Below are 19,340 nucleotides of genomic sequence, written 5' to 3'. Positions count from 1 at the left end.
CAATGTCACCCGCAAACATCACGGTCCATGGGGATTCCTGTCTAACCTCATCTGTCAGCCTGTCCATCACCATGGCGAACAAGAAGGGGCTCAGTGCTGATCCTTGATGCAGACCCACTTCCACCATGGCACACCTCACCACTGTCTTACAACTTCCATACATGTCCTGCACCACTCTAACATACTTCTCTGTCACTCCAGACTTCCTAATACAATACCACAGTTCCTCTCTCGGCATATCATAATGCTTTGTCCAGATCTACAAAGACACAAAATCCTCAAAGCACATATTGCATCTGTAGTATCTACTCTTCCTTGCCCTGAAACCATACTGCTGCTCAGAAATGCTCACCTCTGCTTCCACTACTCTTTCCCATAACTTCAGTGTATGGCTCATCAGCTTTATTCCTTCCGTTTTCAAAACGTCACCCTTGTTCTTAAAATCAGACCCGTCTGAAGTGAGTGGTACTGTACTGTACTGTACTGTACTGTACTGTACTGTACTGTACTGTACTGTACTGTACTGTACTGTACTGTACTGTACTGTACAAGCCCTCCTCCCTGGCCTGTGTGTGTCTGTGTGTTAGGCTGTGCAAAAGTGACACTTGGTGGTGGACAAACGCTATAACGCTATAACGCTATTTTCGTGCTCGGACACAGTCACACACATAGCTGTCTATAGGAGTGGTTGCACCACTCAAAAGTCGGCACCAGCACACTTCCCCTCCATTCCTCAGGCATCCTCTCATTCTCTAAGATCCTGTTGAATGACCTAAGTAAAAAATTCTACTGCCACCAGACCTCTCCTAGACACTTCCACACCTCTACGGGTATGTCATCAGGAGGACACTTCATTCTCTTCAATGCCTTCCTCACTGCATCCTCAGTGATCTTTGCCAACTTCCTAGTGCACCACGGTTACCTCTTCTACTCTTTGTCCTCTCTCATTTTCCTCGTTTGTTAACTCTTCAAAGTATTCATCACAGTTCTGTACACAAACACTCAAAACAAGTCAAACTCAAAACAGAGTATAAACAAATAAGAACAGCCCAACAACTAACAAGTATGTCTGTTATAGTGTGCCCATACTATTTAAATAAGAACAAAATCTGTATGGCTGTAATTATCTGCAGTGGTTGGTCTCCCTACTGAGAAAATGTAGAACTTGGTATTGCGTAGGAGGACACCTACTGGTTAACAAGTAGTACTGTCTCAAGCTCATAAGTGCAGTATCTCTCTGGGGCCAAGCAGGGATTCTGTCAAGCAAGAGTGGTAGAAATGTGATCTCCCATTGCGGGAGACCCAAGTTCTAATCCTGGGTAGGATATAACATTTACGCATTGCAGATTTAGGGCAGTGATGGCTGAGGGCACAAAACTATTTTGCAGAGTTGTCTATAACTGCGGCCAGAGGGGAGGACATGTTGAACACTTTGATCCAAGCTCTTTTCAGCACGGTTGAAGATTAATGTTGTATCAACCATGTGTGGGTGTTAATTTCATTTCATGCTGTGTCAAGAACCATGACCAGACCTGCATCAAGTTATAATGCATCTTTGGGAGTCTTCCTTTGAAATGACAAGCCTATAGCGTCGAACTCTAAAAGCCCTGCTAGTGACCCCTTGAGGCCGTGCTGCTGCTTACCAGACCTCTCCTCAGAGACCCAAAAGACTACATGAACATTAGCGTCCCCTAATAACAATCCGTATTCTGGGTTGAACGTTTGGCAGAAATAGCAGATCCATAAACGAGTGGATGAAGTATAGAGCCCTGGGGGACCCCAGTCGAGGGTTTAACTTTAAGTGGTTAAAGTATTAAGTAAAATAAAATAAAACGCTACAGGGTGCCTTTAACCCATTTTGACCTGAGATCAGATTCTAAAAATGTCTTCTACATCCTGACAGTTTTCTGAAAAAGTCGTTCTTCGATTTTTCTAAAATAGCAGACCTACAAGCTCGTAGCGCGCCACTCGGTGGCGCGCTATGAGCTTGTAGATCTGCTATTTTTCAATAGCTAAAGCATAACATAATGCTAACACCAAAAGGGGTTGTAAGGGTGGCACTAGAAGAATGGCCATGGGATTTATCCTGCAGTCAGCCCATTCAATTACGAGATACTTTCTATTCAAGTGGACATTTTGGGCTGAGGGTGGTGCTAGCTATAGAGGAAAGGTCATGGTGTCACCAATATCTGTAAGGTTCATCCTCCAGACAAATTCCAATTAAATTCAGTCAGTAGTTTTCAAGGACCAAAGTGGTGGAAGGACAGAGCCCCTAGTGAGGATAAAACAACAGCAGTTGACTCAATTTGTCTTACTTTGCAAATTATGTCTACTTTCAACACTATGAAGGCCGGATTCAACAATATACATCATACATACATCAAACAAAATAACATACGTTAAAATATTTTAAAGCTTATATGAAATATTTTAGCTCATCCAACCGCAACAAATGAACCTCCACTCTTCCAGCAACCACAGGTGCAAATCTTGCACACACCTGAAGAGGATGTGATTTATCTGAATACGTGCATATATAAAAGCCACACGTTTCCGATTTTTTCAGAGGCACAACACACTTTTATAGCCACCCCACTGCTCTGCCAGAAAGGGAAAGGAAGAGATGGAAGAGAGAAGGGTGGAGGAGGAGGGGTGAGGTTTTGCATGAGAGTGTGCCTGGCCCGGGGCCAACACTGTGAAGACACAGAGACGACTAGGACCTCATCCTCCCCTAAAACCATTTTTCCGTTCCCTCTATTTTTTATAGTCGGTGGTGAACCTCCAGTTACACTCCAAGCTGAATGGGGAAGCGTAAAGTTTCCTCAAATGTTTCACAGCTGAGCACACGTGCAAGTATTTTTCAGAGAAAGGGGAGCTGAGAGAGAAAAAGGAGGCCTTTGCTTTGACGACATGGTTGCTTTGAGACAAAGGGTTGTATGGGCATAATACACTCAACAACTGCTTTTCACTCATAAGTTATGTATGTACGTCATGTACTGTATATCGTCCCGGACCCTGTCACTGCTGAATCTTAGTGTTTGCTCTTGGGTCCAGTGGTCCTTGGAGGCGTTCCAGGGGGTCTCCAGCAAACATAGTTAACATAGCATCACAATCATTTTAAGTTAAAATATATATATATATATGAGAATTGTTTGGATAATAAATGTAATCTTCTGAGGGTCCAGAAAACATAGTATAATAAAATGTCCAAAGGCTGAGGATAAATGTAATGGGTTAATGTACAAAAATGAAGACAACAAAATTAAACAGTCACAGCAATATACAACCACATCATCACTGTGTACTGTACAGCAACACTAAGGTTAACATGTGTTGATATGACACTATTTACTGTATGCCAAAAATTCAATCCACTTTTTGGATTTGCTAGAAGGAACACTATGATGAGTTAACTCTGACCGGGCACCCATTTTGGTGTCAGCATCATGTTATGCTTTAGCTATTTAAAAATAGCAGATCTACAAGCTCGTATCGCGCCACCGAGTGGCGCGATACGAGCTTGTAGGTCTGCTATTTCTGAAAAATCAAAGAGCGACTGACATTTCTAGAATCTGATCTCAGGTGAGAATGGGTTAATCAGACCAGTGTGTGTCCAGTGGAAAACCTCGTATGAATCTGATCTCAGGTCAGAATGGGTTAAAGTCCCTTTTCACATGCCCCCTGGTGTGCTTTACATACTCAGACAAAATCATCCCTGTTCAACAGTGCATGTCAAGTGTTTTCCTCCACCCAAAACATCCCTAAAGGAGCTTTACAGTATAGGTCTTAATCTTTTATTATCCCTGGACCTATGGGAGTGACACAATAGCTGAGTAGTTAGGGTGCATACCATGGGTTCTAATGCCTAGTAACGGCGAGTCCCCAGTTCAACTCTGCATGTCACTCCTTGTCTTCTCCCTGTCTCTAACCCTAACCATGTTTCCTGTCTCTCTCCACTGTACCTTTATTAAAGCAAAAATATAAATAAATAAACAAAATCATCACAAGCCAGTCACTCATCATTGACGGGACCCACGTGTCATATCAGGTATCGAGGAGCACTTTTTTTTTTTTTTTTAACACTTTATTTTTATTTTTATTGATGAATAAATGAAAAAACATGTGTACATTTTGTTGTATCCGACATAAATATCCCCCCCTCCCCCCCCAATCAAGGTCAGAACAAGACAAATAAAACAAAGACAGACAGTACAAGACAGTAAAAGTAATTAGTAAACTAGTTTTGAAAGTACTAATGAACATAGTAAGAAGAAAAATAAATAAATAATAAAAATAAATAAATAAAATAAACAGCATTTTCCATCAGGGTATGGTATCTAGGTTACATACGTTGTATCCATCTTTCAGTTTAAATAGTAAATTGCTCTGTATCCAACTGTCTACTTACTGAGGGCCTCCAACCAGAGGTCGCCCAATGTCAGGTTTAGTGTGAGGTATCAGATTGTACAAGGGAATATGGGTTTAAGTGAAAGGTATACTTTCTACAAACTCTATGAAAGGGGTCCAAGTCATAATGAATCTATCTTTAGAACCACTACGGTTGTACCTTAGTTTCTCTAGGGGAATCATGGAGAGGACCTCTTTGACCCACTGTTTGAACGAGGGAGGTTTCCCCGACTTCCATTGTCGAAGTATCAATCTACGAGCCAAAAGCGTTGTGAATGCCACAGCGTTTGCCTGAAGACCCGTGAGCCGTTCCTCGATTGGAGACACCCCAAAAACGAGGAGCACTTGTTTTATGTTACTCAATCATCCCGACCTGGATGCTTCCTCATTGGCCATTACAGTCAACACTGTAGTAATGCTTTGGAGGTATGCCGAGTGCGGCATGTGGTAGGAGGAGTGGAAATGTAAGGCTAATTCACACTTCATCACACGGCCATGTCACTTGAAGAAATTAACAGATTCTCAATCTCAACTGGAAAAATCTGTAATTGTCATTGAGTGACATGATCATACAAGTAATGCATAAATCTGCCTTTAGCTCTTCGCCTTGTCTCCATGGCCCTTCCACTCACAAGGCATAACGTGATTATTTTTAATGGAGAGAGACCATCTCTAGAGCTCAATGAAGGGAAGGGAAGCTGCCAATTCAAGCAATCACAACTAAGCCACAAGCCAGGTCTATAAATCCACTCACTTTTCTGGCTAAGCTCATGACCCATACAGAGAGAGAGAGAGAGAGAGAGAGAGAGAGAGAGAGAGAGAGACTTTTTTGATCTGTTAAATATAAATGTTGCTCCCCACAAGATGTTCCCACATTGTGTTATATCTCAATATGGATTTGTAGTAGCAGGTATACAATCTTGTGCTGATACATTTGTCATATCTTATACCACGGTTTGTCACATTACACTAATACAAGAATGGTATCATCGAATAAAGCAACTTGACTATCACAGAACTGACAGTGAACTCACAAGTCCCTTCATTCAAGGCCAAGTTAAAATAGTCAAATAAATGGGTGTAGGCTATGGAATGGAATGGAATGGAAAATACTTTATTAATCCCTGAGGGGAAATTGATTTGTTACAGCAGTAACAGGCAGCCAGCGTTACGCAGTGTAAATGTTTTTCTTCTTTTTTTCCTGACACTCAATTCCATATCTGGCTTATCCAGCTTAGGGGAATCATTACTGCAAGTTCATTATTAATAAGAAAATAGCTTTTATCTGTAGATGTAAGCATGAGAGATGTAATGAGAGAGTGAGCAACCGGACCAATTAACCAATTCTGACCGGGCACCCATTTTGGTGTCAGCATCATGTTATGCTTTAGCTATTTAAAAATAGCAGATCTACAAGCTCATATCGCGCCACCGAGTGGCGCGATACGAGCTTGTAGGTCTGCTATTTTTGAAAAATCGAAGAGCGACTGACATTTTTAGAATCTGATCTCAGGTCAGAATGGGTTAAGGAAGCGCAGTCAGACGTCCCTGATTAGCAGCACTATGGAACCAAATGTCAAATGTTAGAACGGCACACAGACACATACTAGACCATGTTCCACAGCCAGACAGACAAACAGAGAAACACGGGCATGTAGGCCCGGGAAGGGTTCCAGAAGGACACAGACAGGAAGAAAGAATTTGGCGCCATATAACAAACTCACTGATTCCCATCTTCACAAACAATCTCATCAAGCACAGTAAAATCCTGAGTGTTAGTCTAACTATATAAAAGTGTAAAAATGGACCCATTAGAATAACACATTTATGGAGAGGCCCCCAGAATCTGAACCGCTATAGATAATATCACATTCCCTCAACATACATCATAATTGATCAAGCCTGGTTGGTGTGAGTCTGGGTTCAGAGCATATCGTGCTAGTGAAGGAAGTCCCTGTCAGGCTGTTTACTGTCTGTCTGACTGACTGACTGACTGTCTGCCTGCCTGCCTGCCTGCCTGCCTGCCTGCCTGCCTGCCTGCCTGCCTGCCTGCCTGCCTGTCTTGTCTGTCTGTCTGTCTGTCTTGTCTGTCTGTCTGTCTGTGAGACAGACAGACAGTGCAGAGAAGCAAAATATGTAACACAGCAGTCAGCCTGACAAATGGAGAGGACGATCTGTCCGATGGGGCGTGCCATACTTCAAAAAGGCACCCTTCGCACCCTCCGATGAAAGGCTCCCCCTTTCATCACAACCGTCTTTGGAACCAGGTCCCGAGCGGACATCATGGGGCCCCACAGCTCTGTCAAAAGGGGGGGCAGAGTGGGCCGGGAATTGACACTGTTTTGCAACGACTCTTTTTGAAAAGAGAGAGGGGGAATCAGAGGAAAGAGACGTTTCCCCTTTCCTGGACCTGTGTGGTTCACACTGAGTTCAGTCTGCCAGAATTCGTGCAGAGTGAGATCTGCACAGGCACACTATTTGGCAGCCGTGAGACATAGGCTTTACATGACATGTGAAAATAAGCAACTTGATATGGCTGACTCATACAACAGTGGCTCTACAGAGGACCTAATCCTCATTCAGTAAACTGTAACGCGACAGTTTATGAACCTTCATGAGAGCTTTTATTGTTTTCAGTCTTCTGATAACGCAACAAATGTATGATATAAAAAAAATCAATAATTGCATACTATCACCCTGGATGTTTTTTGTCTTTCACGTAGTTGAAAGAGGACACGGTTAACCATGACACATACAACTATTAGCGTGATAGTTTTCAGCAAAGCCAACAGCCCCAGAATAGATAAGACAAAACCAAAACTAGCCTCTATGGATGTCAGCTTTGCAACCATGCCTATTTTCAAATCATCCCGTTAAGAGTTGTGTGTGGCAGATTGTGTTCTCATTTTCACTGGAGGGAAACTGTTTCATAAAAAAGTTATATGAGTGCGGTTCACTTGGCGCTGCCTCTCTCCAGTACCTTTCAGAGTTCAAGTCTTGCCTCTGGGTTTTGGACTCTGATTAACAAAACAGAGCTGATCATGAGTTCAGAAAAGATGTATAATGCATTATGTTGTGGAAATGAAAATACAGACAGCCTTATGCATTCTTCTGGCAAAAACAAAAAAAAATAATCTTTGCAAACAACGCCTTGAGGTAAAGAAAGCACATAGAAATGTATCGAAGTCTTTTCATGTTCAGCGTTTTGGTTGCAACTCAAAGCAATTTGACATCTGAGGGCAACTCACTTTAGCTGTTGATTCACTTCACACCTAACACGTGAAATGCACAGACTTTATTAAGGACATTGTAAAAGGTAAAAAAAATCAGTTTGTGTGTGTTTGTGTACGGCATGTTATCTCTATGTAGTGTGTGGCACTATATATGTTGTCGTATTTTTAACAGAAGCTACTGTACTGTACTGTATGTGTCCATGACACATTTCCCGATGGGACAATGACGTCTTTCTCATCTTGGTCTTATCCTATTAGATGATAGTGGGGTATGATGTGTGTAGAAGAGGCCAAAATGTATTCTAAGTTGGCCCTGCCATTGTGAGATGTATTAAAATAAATGTAAAAATAAATCACTCTGGTGCGTGATATGCAAGCCCTGCCTGCGCCATCTCTTCTTTTATGTTCATGAGATATGCTCACTATTATGTAGGCTATACTCTTGACCTTGACCTTTATTTTGACCATGGCCATTTTGGCCTAAAGGTTTCCACAATGTGTTGCGTAATGACACATTGTGAGCTTGTAGATCTGCTATTTTTGAATAACTGAAATATAAAATAGGTCTTGGTTAAACATATTTTTTGGAGTAGGGTACTGATCACTTCAACCAATTGCCATGAAAATCCATGTACTGCATCTATTCTGGAGTTATTGTTTTGCCCAGACAGCCAAACACGCACGCACGCACGCACGCACGCACGCACGCACACACGCACACACACACACGCACACACGCACACACACACACGCACACGCACACACACGGGAGCGATTACAATACCCTGACCGCAGCAATGCGTGATCAAAAACTTCCAAATCAATTCTGTTCCAGTCAGTGTATACAGTTCATAACTGTAACGTTAGGACCTGGACTTTCTATAATAAACTGTAGCAGCATGCAGTAGCCAAAAGGATTGAAAAGTCAAGCTTCCCACACAAACTGGGAAAGTCTTGGTGTAGCATTGTTCCCCTCCCTTAATTACAAACCATCAAGAAACCGAGCCTCGCTGAAGACACTAAACCTGTTTGTTCCAGTGTTCAGTGGCCAACAGTTAGGTTAGGTATAGCTACTACCAGTGGAGGATACAGTAACAAAGTACATTTACTTTAATACTGTACATAAGAAATGTCATGGTCTGTCGCTCTACAGACCATATGTCTCCACATCAGCCACTCCCATTCTTCATTCCCTCTCTCAGTCCTTGTCACACACCTGTTTCCACCCCATCTTCAGCCCAACAGTGCCATGCCCATTCCACACCTGAGAACACTCCTGCAGTCACCCTGCTCCCTATAAGACTGGACTCTTTTCACAAACACATTGTCAGTACATACAATCACCCTGCTCCCTATAAGACTGGACTCTTTTCACAAACACATTGTCAGTACATACAATCACCCTGCTCCCTATAAGACTGGACTCTTTTCACAAACACATTGTCAGTACATACAATCACCCTGCTCCCTATAAGACTGGACTCTTTTCACAAACACATTGTCAGTACATACAATCACCCTGCTCCCTATAAGACTGGACTCTTTTCACAAACACATTGTCAGTACATACAATCACCATGCTCCCTATAAGACTGGACTCATTTCACAAACACATTGTCAGTACATACATCCTTGTTCCTGTGTTCTGCCTTGGACTTCTCGTTTGTTGTTTTGGGCTTCTAAAAGGTATTTTGTGAAATGAGTCCAGTCTTATAGGGAGCAGGGTGATTGTATGTACTGACAATGTGTTTGTGAAATGAGTCCAGTCTTATAGGGAGCAGGGTGATTGCAGGAGTGTTCTCAGGTGTGGAATGGGCATGGCACTGTTGGGCTGAAGAGGGGGTGGAAACAGGTGTGTGACAAGGACTGAGAGAGGGAATGAAGAATGGGAGTGGCTGATGTGGAGACATGGTCTGTAGAGCGACAGACCATGACAAGAAAGAGATGTCTAGCAGTTTTAGGATGTTCACAAGATCAAAAATGCCAAATCAAAGAAACTTTTGGATTGCAAACTGTAAATGCTTGTCTATGGTGTGAACTGTCAGACAGACCTCAAAGAAAAGTCCCACAGATCAAATAACGCCAGACAAGCTTAAGAAACTTCAATCTGGGACCAGAGAGACAGGCGACCGGGCATTAATTATTAAAAAAATACACAGCAGAAATCTGTGTTGATTTGTCATCATAGCAACTCCATCAATGCTATGGTGACTCAGCTGTCATGTGGTCAGAGCACTTCCATTTCCCAACGGCTCCCCTCAATGTCTTTTCACTTTTAAGTGACAATCGCGTTTTCACCTCGGAAAATCTGACTCGATGCACGGCTTGTTAGATTTGGCTTGCTCCACATCTCTTCTTGACCCCTTTTGAGTGTATGTGGCTCCAGAGGGTGATTTATGAGTGTCATAAGAAACATGGGCAAATGTTGGATTTTTCTAACCTCAACACGAGTTATTTTGTTTGTTGTCAGGATGTGGTTGAAACATCATCTTCGGAGCCTCTAGATAGGCTATCGCGGTCGGCTGGGCCGGAATCCAATATTTGTAGAGGTTTTTGTCTCACTGAAAGGGCTGGTAGAAAAAAAATCCTCCACAATTCTAGTCCTTAAGAGACTAATCAGGAACAGGGTCAAGTATGTCATAACAATGGCCACGTCCAACACAAGTAAAAGGTCTCCACGTTGTGAGAATGCTCGTGGTATACTCATTCATACGCAGTAAACTAAAGAGCATAACTCATTTAATTTGGTTTGTTCCACTCGTCCTGCATTGGACCACTAAGCCAATGTTGGTGAAGGCTCAGAGCAGAAGTGCTATAATGTTACAGCTTCAGAGCTCAATTGTTTTGACAAGCTCAAGTGGTAGGATATCTTATATTGTGACAAACAGACTGATGGTCAGATGTTCTTTTACTCAGCACAACCCCAAAGTTGCACCGCTTTTAATTTGGACCCGTTTGGACACTTTGGATCTTAGTTCGTACGTACGTACACCCCATCTTCGGGATATGTGCCTTATTTTTCTGTGAACGAGAGGCTTTTTTACAGGGACCTTTAACCCATTCTGACCGGGCACCCATTTTGGTGTTGGCATCATGTTATGCTTTAGCTATTGAAAAATAGCAGATCTACAAGCTCATATCGCGCCACCGAGTGGCGCGATACGAACTTGTAGGTCTGCTATTTTTGAAAAATCGAAGACACTTTTAGAATCTAGAATCTCAGGTCAGAATGGGTTAATAATGAAACTGTCAGGATGTAATAGACATTTTTAGAATCTGATCTCAGGTCAGAATGGGAAAAGTCTGTTCACTATACTTGATCCTGGTTAGCGTGAAAGTGTAGTTTCACGCAACATTTAAAACCTTATAAAACCTGATATGGTGTATATTTATATTGCTATTGTTTTGGAGCTAGTGTTTAGACAGACAGCTTCAGTTTGGTAACCACAGCATATTTGGCTGCTGGAGAGGGAACAGAAAGGAACATCTCTCAGCCAAGTGAACTTGTATAACCTTGACCCCTTGTCTCCTCTCTCTCTCTCTCTCTCTCTCTCGCACACGCATACACACACACACACGCACACACACGCTTTTAACACACTGGAACACACCAAGAAATGCATTTTACAGTAGGTGTGCAGCAGTTTAAACTCAAACCAATCAGTTAAATCTATAATCTATATATGAGTCAATAATAACAATGGTTAATAATCAATCACTTTGGGCATGAAATCGTTGAAAAGTATATAGTGGAAAAAGCTCATCTACAAGTTCACAACGTGAGATCTGCTATTTTCACTAGTTTTGCTATAGCCCTATTTTATAGCATCTATTCCCATGCACATAAACACGTGCACACGCGCACACACACGCATGCACACACACACACGCACACGCACACACAGAGACACACACACACACACACACACACACTCTCGACTATCTCTCACGCAAGCTCTAGCTAAGTGTCTGCACCGCCAATGCTATGACCCCTGACCCCCACCATCCCCTCCCTCCCCCTCCCCTCCCCGGTCCCTCTCCTAGTATATCTCCCATGCGGTCAGTCAGTCTGGAGGCTGATGGGGGGGTGGGCGGTGGGCGGTGCAGGAAGAGCTCTGGTGATTAGGAGTGGAGGCCATCGCTGGGGGTGAATGGAACCCTGACCCTGTTGTCCCATTCCTGGCAGTCACCCTGCCACTCCAGGAGTGAGGAAGAGGCCCAGGAAATATTTGTGGTGGATCCACACCCCGGACTAGATAGTGAGTGTGTGTGTGTGTGTGTGTGTGTGTGTGTGTGTGTGTGTGTGTGTGTGTGTGTGTGTGTGTGTGTGTGTGTGTGTGTGTGTGTGTGTGTGTGTGTGTGTGTGTGTGTGTGTGTGTGTGTGTGTGTATCGACTATACCAGGGGTTTTCAATCTTTTTATACAAAGTACACCACCACAGAAGATATCTGGCTCTCCAAGTACCACCATAATACTAACTGATGTTAAAATACAGGAGCGTATAGACCTGCCCCATCCTATTCAGCTATTAACACAGGATTTTCAGATCAGACTGGGTGACAATGTTGTCAAAGGTTAAGAAGGTATTTCCTATATCTGGGTTGTATTTAAGATAACAATCTTTCCGGTGATAAAATGACAACAAAAGTCATCAAGAAAGTCAACCAAATAATAACATTTGGGCAGCATTTCCTCGTTGATCACAGTAAGAATGCACTCTTTTCCAATGTAATCTTGACTACGCACAAACTCTATCACCTCAAAAGGTACTAAAATCTAAACTACAGAAGTCTCAAACAAACTAATCAGACTGCTACTTGACCTCACACCTACATAATGAGTCATTATGCTATAGCCCATTCTGAACGGGCACCCATTTTGGTGTCGGCATCATGTTATGCTTTAGCTATTTAAAAATAGCAGATCTACAAGCTCATATCGCGCCACCGAGTGGCGCGATACGAGCTTGTAGGTCTGCTATTTTGAAAAATCGAAGACACTTTTAGAATCTGATCTCAGGTCAGAATGGGTTAATAATGAAACTGTCAGGATGTAATAGACATTTTTAGAATCTGATCTCAGGTCAGAATGGGATAGGGTGGGATAACTCAGGGTAGAGGACAGAGTACAGCCTGGCTGTCAAGATACACAAGGGACCCACAGTGACCATGAACCTGTCAAACTATCTGGCTCCCAGATGATTAGCTTAATGGCCAACATTGTTTTCAGACTCAACAATAAACAGGAAGCATGAGAGTGAGCGGTGTGAGTGAGTGGGTGGGTGAGTGAGTGAGCGGGTGGGTGGGTGAGTGAGCGGGGTGAGTGGGTGGGTGAGTGAGTGAGTGAGCGGGTGAGTGGGTGGGTGAGTGAGTGAGCGGGTGGGTGAGTGAGTGAGCGGGTGAGTGTGTGCAGGGTGAGTGAGTGAGTGAGTGAGCGGGTGGGTGAGTGAGTGAGTGAGCGGGTGGGTGAGACGTGAGTGAGTGAGTGAGCGGGTGGGTGAGTGAGTGAGTGAGCGAGCGGGTGAGTGAGTGAGTGAGTGAGTGAGTGAGTGAGTGAGTGAGTGTGTGCAGGGTGAGTGAGTGAGTAAGTGAGTGAGTGAGTGAGTGAGTGAGTGAGTGAGTGAGTGAGTGAGCGGGTGAGTGAGTGAGTAAGTGAGTGAGTGAGTGAGTGAGTGTGTGCAGGGTGAGTGAGTGAGTGAGTGGGTGAGTGAGTGAGTGAGCGGGTGGGTGAGTGAGTGAGTGAGCGGGTGAGTGTGTGCAGGGTGAGTGAGTGAGCTAGTGAGTGACATAACATAAGTGAGTGAGCTCTCAAGCGAGCATGCCATTTATCAGTGAGCAATGAAAAGAGGCAGCAGGAGGGGGGGGGGGGTGAGCGCATGTGAGTGAGCGAGTGAATGAATGAATGAATGAATGAATAAGAGAACATGCGAGTGAGTGAATGAATGTGAACGGGCGTAGTGAGGAAATGAGGTGCTGGGCCTTCAGCGGGGAGCGCTTTTTCAAACGCAGGTGCCTCAATTGTCCGCCAAACAAAGCCCCCATAAGTGGGCCAACCTGTGAATGAGTGTCCATTAAGAACGGGGGGACAATGACAGGCACGTGAATAAATGACTGGATGAATGGGATGATGAATGGATGAAGAATGGAGCGCTCATTCTATTCTCTCCCAGAGGGGAAGGAGAGAAAGAAAAGGTGGAAAGAGAGGAGGAGTGCATGCATGGAGGCTTGTATATGGATAAGGCTTGTATTGAAGGGAAAAATAACAGGAGGAGATTTAGGGGTAAAACGAGACGGAGGGGGAGACAGAAGAGGGAGAGAGGGGAAGGGGGAGGGGGGGGGGGTCGGAGTGGGAGACGGAGAGAGAGACAGAGAGAGAGAGAGAGGTGGGTTGCAACGGAGAGCAACATAGAGGTGGGGAGGGAGGAAGAGTGGGGGGGGGGGGGGGTTGAACGTTGGGTTTTAGGCAGCCCATCCTGCACAATGTGACATGGCACACGCTATTAATTCTGGCTGAGCGGAGAGACCCTGCCTAGCCATCTGCTCGGGGTCAGGGGCATTTGCTGGGGTCGGCTTCACATCTACCCCCACGCCTATACCCCGCCTCCCTCCCTCCCTCCCTCCGTCAGACACACACACACACACACACACACACACACACACACACACACACACACACACACACACACAAGCCCCTCCCATGCATGTCGCCTGGCAGACACCCGGCGAGGCCCGCGTGCATTTCCATAAAACAATGCAAGCCAACCTGCTCCCGTGGCGGAGGCGGGGGAGAAGAGAGGAAGAAGGGGTGGGGGCAGTTGGGCTGCAGAGCGACGGCTTGCCCCCCCCCCCCCCCCCCACCCCCATTAACAATAAGGCCTGTCCGATGAAAAGGGCCTTGGTGAACTTGATATACATTACAAAAGAGCCCCACCACCACGCCAGGACGGCTCGGCCCGGCCCCGCATGGCGACCTGCGGTTAAATTTGAGCTTGGCGTTCGTTCGTTTGTTTGCAGTCTATTCCCCCTGACCACTGCCCCATACACACACACGCACTCGCACGCACGCACGCACGCACACACAGACGCACACACACACACACACACACACACACACACACACACACACACACACACACACACACACACACACACACACACACACACACACACACACACACACACACACACTCTCAACACGACACACGCACACTCCCCCCCTTTTAGAAGTGTGTCAGACTGGTGTTGCCGGGTGGGTTTAGTGTTCACTTCCGCATGAAAAAAGGAGCATAGCAACTAAGAAGAGAAAGAAGGAGAAGCGAGAGGGAGAGACAGAGAGAGACAGAGAGAGACAGAGAGAGACAGAGGGTATATTATATATAGGGTCATATTTCAGAAGCTTGTTTTAACTTGTTCTGAAATTGATACATTGGGATTATTATTAATATGAACAATTAATATGAAATGAATCATTACTTCATTTATTTGGGATTATTATCAATGGTAATAATTAATACAATAATAGCAATAATAATAATAATTATTATTATTATTAATATTATTACCCTTATTATTATTATTATTAGTAGTAGTAGTAGTATTATAACAACATATACAGAGCAATGTAAACAAAATGAACAGAATGATCGGAGACAAGTTGAACAGCACAGTGATAACAGATTGGAGTCTGAGCTGCCAAAGCTGTTGATGCTGAAGGTTGGGATTAGAACCGGAATAAGCAGAACTGTCTGGGACAGATTTCAGTACATGTATCACCAAACCATATCCTCCATATCCAATTATTCTCTCCATCCAACATACAAGAAAGGCATGATGTTTAAAAACAGATTAGACTTCCTGATTTCCTTGACCCGCACAATTTGTATTTATTTGTCCGCTGTGACCAGGAGTGTTTATGCGTAAAGAGGGGTTTAAGCCCCGCACTCCATTCCCCAGGCTAAATCCATTAATCTGTTCCTGGACAGGACATGTCTGGAGGCCAAAACAAACCAATAGGATGATGCCCCGCCCCTCTGTCATGACATCACAGAGGCTAGCATTGGCCCCGAAAACTAGAGTTCGAAACAGGCCTGAAGATTAAGGCCCGGCCCTACCTAGGCCCTCATCAAACCCTGTACATTCAAGACACTGCCCCGCTGCCACCCTTAGATCTCCATATATGGAGCTGACCTGTTCTGACATTCCATATCTTCCTCATCACACCCTGTACACTCAAGACACGCTCCATAGATGGCCAGTGCACGCGACCTCAGGGCGAGGTTGCTTCTTGCCCTCAGGCGTACTGGTAATCTTTGGGTGGCTAGACCTTGCTGCGTTGGTCATTTTGAAAGTAGCTCTGAAGTCAAAAAATTGCGGGCACCCCTGGTCTGTCATCATCATTTCAGTTGTTTTTGTTTCCCACACCACATATCATCACACTCAAAATGCGCCCATTCTTTTTACAAGCGTTCAAATAGTGTGGTCAAATGTTCTTGTTAATTAAACGGCCAACTTTGTTGTACATACACAGTGATGGAGGAGAGAGAGATGGGGGGTGACACGCAGCAAAGGTCGTCGGGGTCGGGATTCGAACCCGCTGCACACTGTTAGGCTCGGTGTCCGGACCGCTACCATAGCCATCCAGGCCTCTCAGTGATCTTTCAATTCATCGACAGCATTCTTAGCAAACAAGAGACACAACGTTGTTTTAGATGTATCGCTAAAGGATAGACCACAGCACGTTTTGGAATGGGATGCTTTCACTAGTCATTACCAGTTCATACATTGTAATATGAGCGAGTGTCTTGTGAGCAGAATTAGAGGTTATAAAGTTCATGGGTCCAAATGAGCAGGTGACATCGACAAAAGCCAACAAGTAGGCCGGTGACCTCAAGGCGCAGAGAAAGCAAGTGAGAGAGAGTAAAAGGAAAAAACAAGAGATAAAGCAAGGGATGGAGAAAGAGTGAGAGAGAAAGAGACAGAGGGAGGGAGCGAGACGGACTAGTGGTGTAGACCAGGCGCGTCACGTTCCTATAACGGCGGTGGGTGCCACCCCCGCCCTCCTCCCCCCCCCCCCCCCCCCTCCTCCCCCCCCCCCCCCCCCATCTACAAGATTGTAGGGTGGCATTTGGTACTGTGCTATGCTATATTCACTTCACACGGGTGTGATTTTTTTAGCATACATTTACAAATCATGATTAAAAAAATAGCTGAACTACAAGCTACAATGACAAAATGTAACAAGCATTTAATTTTGTTGTAAGTGTTGTAATGCGAATAAAACAAATAACCCCCCCCCCCCCCCAGCGGTGGAAAAAAAACGAGTTTTGTTTTTCGGTTGGTAATTTATTTACAGTTTGCTAATGAACACAGTGTTTCAGTTCACAACGAATACATTCAATTGTTTCAGTATCTTGTTTCAACATGATCAATGATAAACAGTAAAGCAGTCGCTTTGTGGCGGTCGCTTACGAGGAAAGTGTTTCTAGAGTCCTTACGCGTGTTGATTTGGATAGTAGTGGAATACCCAGCTCCACAGCTTCAGAGCAAATGCTACAAAACACTTTGTCTTTAGTAGAGTCGTACGTGATCCAGGTAAATGTCTCTTTCCAGTAGGGTTGATATTTTCGGGCATATTTGCGGCTTTTGCTCGGCGGCTGGCTGCTATTAGCTCTTAAAAGAGCCGCTGTGTTGGCGCTGACAGTGCTGTCAGCCTCGGCAGCTACTTGTAGAGTCGGTGTGGCGACAGCGAGCTCCTCTGGGACTCCCAGATCCCGCCAGACTGGGAGACGGGTCTTGGCGGCGGCAGGCGCAGGAGCGCCGGGCAGTGGCACTGGAGTCGATGTAGCAGCGGGCTCTGGTGCGAGCAGCCGGGTCTTTGAGGCGGCAGCAGCGGCGCCGAATTGTAGGATGGACTGGACTCGCTTCTTTGCAGGAGGTGGCTTCATCATCGTAGTTTCGTAGTCAAATGGATTTGGAAATGAATCGTGTACTGTAATGTATGGACATTTATACTCTCTACCTGGCAGCAGAACAAAAGCCACCTTATTAGCATTTGAATGCCCATGGGCGGCGGCCCAACACCTCTGGCCCGCGCCCGACGCTGCACAAGCTGGTATGTGACTACGTGACATTTTCATTCAGGACAGTCACTATACAGTGGGTGCATATTCTGCTATTAAAAGTTTAAAACAGAATGCCAGTGGGTGCAGCTGCGCCTCGGCACCCCCGGAGTTGACGCGTCTGGTGTAGACTGTAGAGTATGGCTCTAACAGAGGCCTCTCAATAGCCCCAAGATGATCAAGACTTGAAACCAGACCTGATGGCAGAACTCTTTCTAATCAGACTAGTGTTGATGAAAACATCCCTCACACTGAACCTCTGAGCCAGAAAGAAATGCCAACTGATCCAACCTGTCTCAGGACTGACTGTTGCTACACATGAAGAGTGGGTCAAAACACCATAGAGTCTGCTAAAGGTTTGGTGTGTGTGTGTGTGTGTGTGTGTGTGTGTGTGTGTGTGTGTGTGTGTGTGTGTGCACTGCTCATTTCTGTGCGTGCGGTACAAGCATGCGCCGGTCTGTCCCCATTCCGGCCTCTCCCATGTCCTCACGGTGCTTATAAACCAGCCCCATTACCTTTAAATAAAAAACATCTTCCAGACTTTTCCCCTCTCTCCTTTTCTTTCCGTTCATTTTTAGTCTCTTCCTGCCCTCACTGCGGGTTACCTCTGAATCCTGATTGGGCGGCAGCCCTGATGGGCCAAGGCGGTGATGTCACCGCTGTTATTTGCAATAGGATGAGCTCACTGGTCCAAAACCACAGGGACACTGGCATCCAAGTGTCAGGGAGCGCATGTGTCTGGGTTGCTATTGGGCCCGGCTGGCGTTGGCCTCTCCCTCTGTCTGGCTATCGGTCCGGTTAATTCCATTATTATTTTGCTGGCTCGGGGAGTTTTGGAAAACAAAAACGGGGGTTGACGGAGGAGAAGGGTTTGGAAATAATAAGAGCTGTGCAGAAAGGAAACAAGTGACAGTATGTGGTGGTGGTGGTGGGCAAGCGAAAGAAAGGACAGAGAGTCAGTGACAGAAGCAAAAAAGAGAGAGCTAGACGACGAAGGACTATAAGGAGAGAGAGCAAGAGTGTGCAACAGAAGCAAGAGAAAGAGAGACTACTCTCTTGGTGCGGCAGAGCGGACGGAGGCCACGAGCAGAGGTCTCTAGAGGCAGACAGGCGAGAGGCAGACAGAACATGGAAACAGTGACACAGAGTGCAAGTTGGGCCAGAGAGCGCTGATAGAACGCTATAACGGCTGCGCATCGAGTCTCGCAGCAAACGTTCAAGAAGAATCAAGACTCAAGAGAATGAAGAGGGCTTATTTGTCACTCACTCATACAGGTACAAACTGGTGTGGCACGTTCCGGCAACTTATAGGCTGTGCTATAATAACAACAATACAATATACCTAGGATAATACTGGATTTTAAAGCGAATATAAAAGGAACAAGACGAATAAGCAAAACAACAGTTTCGCAGCAGTCAGAATTGGGGGTGGTGCAGATCATTTAGTATCAGACTTAGAGAATGTGCAGTAAGATGCATCCATCAGTGGTTTTCAACTAGTGGTCCGAAGACCACCAGTGGTCCTTGAGGGGGTTCCAGGTGGTCCCCAGCTAAATGATGGAGAGTTGGTAACCAAATGGACC

This window comes from Protomyctophum parallelum, assembly GCF_964188405.1.
Source record: "Protomyctophum parallelum genome assembly, chromosome: 18".
Classification (NCBI taxonomy): domain Eukaryota; kingdom Metazoa; phylum Chordata; class Actinopteri; order Myctophiformes; family Myctophidae; genus Protomyctophum; species Protomyctophum parallelum.
This window is presented reverse-complemented; position numbering follows the sequence as displayed.